General features: G+C 38.4%; 1 protein-coding gene and 2 pseudogenes across 4 annotated transcripts in view; 2 read left to right on the top strand and 1 right to left on the bottom strand.

Moving 5' to 3' along the window:
• Positions 1–2,999, bottom strand: part of LOC113650183 — a 410,150-nt pseudogene extending 407,151 nt beyond the window's left edge.
• LOC113650187 (B-cell receptor CD22-like) overlaps positions 1–5,000 on the top strand; it is a 1,781,460-nt gene that overhangs the window by 328,851 nt on the left and 1,447,609 nt on the right. The window lies entirely within an intron of this gene.
• LOC113663456 overlaps positions 1–5,000 on the top strand; it is a 644,552-nt pseudogene that overhangs the window by 164,852 nt on the left and 474,700 nt on the right.

Here is a 5,000-nt window from a genome sequence, read left to right as displayed (position 1 = left end):
ATATTACAGTGTGTATATTACAGTGTGTGTATTACAGTGTGTATATTACAGTATGTGTATATTACAGTATGTGCATATTACAGTATGTGCATATTACAGTGTGTATATATTACAGTGTGTATATTTCAGTGTGTGTATATTACAGTATGTGCATATTACAGTGTGTCTATATTACAGTGTGTATATTTCAGTGTGTATATTACAGTGTGTATATTACAGTATGTGCATATTACAGTATGTGCATATTACAATGTGTGTATATTACAGTGTGTGTATATTACAGTGTGTGTATATTACAATGTGTGTATACAGTGTGTGTATATTACAGTGTGTGTATATTACAATGTGTGTATATTATAATGTGTGTATATTACAGTATGTGTATATTACAGTGTGTGTATATTACAGTGTGTGTATATTACAGTGTGTGTATTACAGTGTGTGTATATTACAATGTGTGTATATTACAATGTGTGTATACAGTATGTATATTACAGTGTGTGTATATTACAGTGTGTATATTGCAGTGTGTGTATATTACAATGTGTGTATATCACAATGTGTGTATTTTACAGTGTGTGAACATTACAGTATGTGTATATTACGTATGTGTGTATGTATTACTGTGTGTGTGTGTGTGTGTGTGTGTGTGTGTGTATTACAGTGTGTGTGTGTCTGTGTGTATTACAGTGTGTCTGTGTGTGTGTGTACATTACTGTGTGTGTGTGTACAATTCAGTGTGTGTGTGTGTGTGTGTGTGTGTGTGTGTGTGTGTGTGTGTGTGTGTGTGTACATTACAGTGTGTGTGCGTGTGTGTACATTACAGTGTGTGTGTGTGTGTGTGTGTGTACAATTCAGTGTGTGTGTGTGTGTATGTGTGTGTGTGTACTTTACAGTGTGTGTGTGTGTGTGTGTGTGTATATTACTGTGTGTGTGTGTACATTACAGTGTGTGTGTGTGTGTACATTACAGTGTGTGTGTGTGTGTGTGTGTGTGTGTGTGTGTGTGTGTGTGTGTATATTAGTGACTATATACAGTGTCTATTTATTACAATGTATGTGTATTACAGTGTGTGTGTGCATTACCGTCTGTGTGTACATTATCGTGTGTGTGTACATTATTGTGTGTGTACATTACCGTCTGTGTGTACATTATCGTGTGTGTGTACATTATCGTGTGTGTACATTACCGTCTGTGTGTACATTATCGTGTGTGTACATTACCGTCTGTGTGTACATTACCGTCTGTGTGTACATTATCGTGTGTGTGTACATTATCGTGTGTGTACATTACCGTCTGTGTGTACATTATCGTGTGTGTACATTATCGTGTGTACATTATCGTGTGTGTACATTACCGTCTGTGTGTACATTATCGTGTGTGTGTACATTATCGTGTGTGTACATTATCGTCTGTGTGTACATTATCGTGTGTGTACATTACCGTCTGTGTGTACATTACCGTCTGTGTGTACATTATCGTGTGTGTGTACATTATCGTGTGTGTACATTACCGTCTGTGTGTACATTATCGTGTGTGTACATTATCGTGTGTGTACATTATCGTGTGTGTACATTACCGTCTGTGTGTACATTATCGTGTGTGTACATTATCGTGTGTGTGTACATTATCGTGTGTGTACATTACCGTCTGTGTGTACATTATCGTGTGTGTACATTATCGTGTGTGTACATTATCGTGTGTGTACATTACCGTCTGTGTGTACATTATCGTGTGTGTGTACATTACAGTGTGTGTGTGTATATTAGTGACTATATACAGTGTCTATTTATTACAATGTATGTGTATTACAGTGTGTGCGTGCATTACCGTGTGTGTGTACATTATCGTGTTTGTACATTACCATGTGTGTGTACATTATTGTGTGTGTACATTACCGTCTGTGTGTACATTATCGTGTGTGTGTACATTACCATGTGTGTATATGAATGTACATTAATAAATCCTTGTCCTGGTTGATTATGCCACCCGTTACCCCGAGGTGGTCCCACTTCGAAAAGCCACCTTCCAGAATGTTGCCTGGTAGCTCCTCAAGCTCTTCAGCCGAGTGGGAATCCCCAAATTTCCAGAGATGCCAATCAACCTACCCTTTGACCCCACTGACTGCTGGGCAGGGGCTCCGAGGAAAGGGGGAGCCTGTGATGGAGGTGCCATGAAACCAAATGCAAAGTGTCTGTGTATTGTATGTGTATATTGTGTGTATATACAGTGTGTTTATATTTTGTGCGTATATTACAGTGTGTATACAATGAGTGTAAACAGTGTGTGTATATTGTGTGTATAATACAGTGTGTGTATATTGTGTGTATACAGTGTGTATAGTGTGTGTGTGTGTGTAAAGTGTGTGTATATTGTGTGTGTATACAGTGTGTGTATACAATGAGTGTAAACAGTGTGTATATTGTGTGTATAATACAGTGTGTGTATATTGTGTGTGTATAATACAGTGTGTGTATATTGTGTGTATACAGTGTGTATAGTGTGTGTGTGTGTAAAGTGTGTGTATATTGTGTGTGTATACAGTGTGTATAGTGTGTGTGTCTTCAACACTTGAGACACAGCACTGTTTTAATATACACATGTTGGATATTTACTACTTTGTCATCATTGTCATAGCTGAAAGTGTCCCACCTCAGACTGCATCACACACACACACACACACACACACACACACACACACACACACACACACACACACACACACACACACTATGTTCAGTACATCACACACCTGACTGCATCATCACCACACAATACTTTAGAACACTACACACTTGTTCAGTCATATTTCCTGATTCCAGATTTGATCCTTTCATGTCTTTGTTGTTCTTCTCTTAATTTTTATTCATCTGTTTATCATCTTTTCTGCCTTTTGATGTAAGAATAAAAAAGTTTGATCCTTACCTAAATGTGTTCCGAATGTCCAGTTCTCAGAATTAGTGTGAGCACAAAACTGCTGATCTTCCTCTTACACACACTTACACACACACTTACACACACTTACACACTCCCACACACACCCACAATCACACACACAACTTCCTTAGTTTGTCTGTATACTTACGGTTTCTTAGATTTCTGTCATTTGACAGTCTCCTTTATCTAGAGCCAATTTTACAACATTTATAAAACTCAGCTACTATTTATTCTGTTTATTCTGTTTACTTTTTATTTATCTGTTTTATTTGTTTTTCAGAGTTTAATTACATTGTACAGTGAATAAAATTATAAATATTTACAGTTTTTTTGGATTGCTTAAGCACAATTTTCAAAACAGGGCCCGTGTTTTCAAATCACTACACACAATTAGCACAACCACACACACAATTAGCAAAACACTACAGATCCCTTGCATAATTAAACAATCTAGTAAAAACTATACACTTCTGTTTGAAAACCACACTTTGTTACCATATGAAACACACACGTTTCACATTACTATACTCTGTTTGCACAAGTTACACTCTGCTGTGATAAACCTAAAACACTTTTAGGATTTCTACTTCCTTATGATTAGAGTAGGCTACCATCAATAAAGTACAAATATTATGTAAATTCACCAAACACTACACAAGACCAATGTAGCAGATTGAAGTAACTCATTTATTTGTCAACACGCCCAAAATGTTCACATGTACTGTAAGTTTACTGTAAAAAAAAACAAAACTAGACATTGTCTCTTCGCTTGGCTGGATCTGGCCAGAGAATTTCATCAACATCGCAGGCAATGTTGTCATTAGCAAGACACCTTGGAAAGAAACGTCGTGAATGACGAATCCATCCTTGCATTGCTGCTACCTCCATCTGGTCACAGGCCTCCTCCATGGCTTGGATGAGGGGTACCTCAGCCTGGAGACGGAGATCATATACCTTCCACCACCATGCCGAGAAAAACTCTTCTATAGGGTTGAGGAATGGAGAGTATGGTGGAAGATATAGGATGGTAAAATGTGGATGTTGCTGAAACCAGTTGTGAACCAGAGCAGAGCGGTGGAAAGACACATTGTCCCAAACAACAATGTGTTGCATATGATCGATTTGATTTGCTGCTGTTATCTTGTGCAATTGGTCCAAGAATGTAAGTATGAGTGCTGTGTTGTAAGGGCCCATATGGGCATGGCGGTGGAGGACCCCCTCTGTGTAATGGCTGCACAGAGTGTTATATTACCCCCACATTGCCCTGGGACATTGACTATAGCCCTGTGGCCAATGATGTTTCTTCCCCTCCTTTGTGTTCTCGTCAGGTTGAACCCAGCCTCATCTGCGTATATGAACTCATGCTGGATCTCCTCTCCATCCATTCGTAAAACTCTCTGAAGAACAGGGTCATGCAAAATTGTGTAGTTCAGTGTAGATCTAGTATACATATTACAGTACAGTAAAAGATTATGAGACAGTATGCAAGAACACACTGCTAAAGTGAATACATACCTCTGCATAATCATGCCGCAGTCGTTTCACCCTTTCGGAATTGTGCTCGAAAGGCACTCGATAAATTTGCTTCATTTGAATTTGTTTATTCTGTAGGATGCGTACCAGTGTTGATGTTGAGACCTGATGGATATATCATTGAAACTGGCGTGGTTATTGACAATGTTAGCTTGGAGCTGATTGAGTGTTATAGCATTGTTGTCCAAAACCATGTTTACTATCTCCTTCTCTTGCTGTTCTGTGAACATAGGAGGACTTCCCCCTTGTCGTTCCTGACCCTCAATCCTATGTAGGAAAAAAAAAAACAGTATATAATAGTACAGTAATTTCACAGGAAAAGGTAACAGAAGTGTTGATAGTGCATAGAATACAGTACTGTGAGCAGTTACTGAAACCATGCAGATGTTTTTGATATGATGATATTTTTACAATACACTGAACCTATTTTCCAGTCAAAATGTTCTTATCACACTTGCCACTGTGTATCGGCTTAGATTTGTCTGTACTCGCAGTTCAGCCTCCCTCAGCGTCAGGCCGTGGGTGACAAC

This window comes from Tachysurus fulvidraco, chromosome 19, assembly GCF_022655615.1.
Source record: "Tachysurus fulvidraco isolate hzauxx_2018 chromosome 19, HZAU_PFXX_2.0, whole genome shotgun sequence".
Lineage (NCBI taxonomy): Eukaryota > Metazoa > Chordata > Actinopteri > Siluriformes > Bagridae > Tachysurus > Tachysurus fulvidraco.
This window is presented reverse-complemented; position numbering and strand designations above follow the sequence as displayed.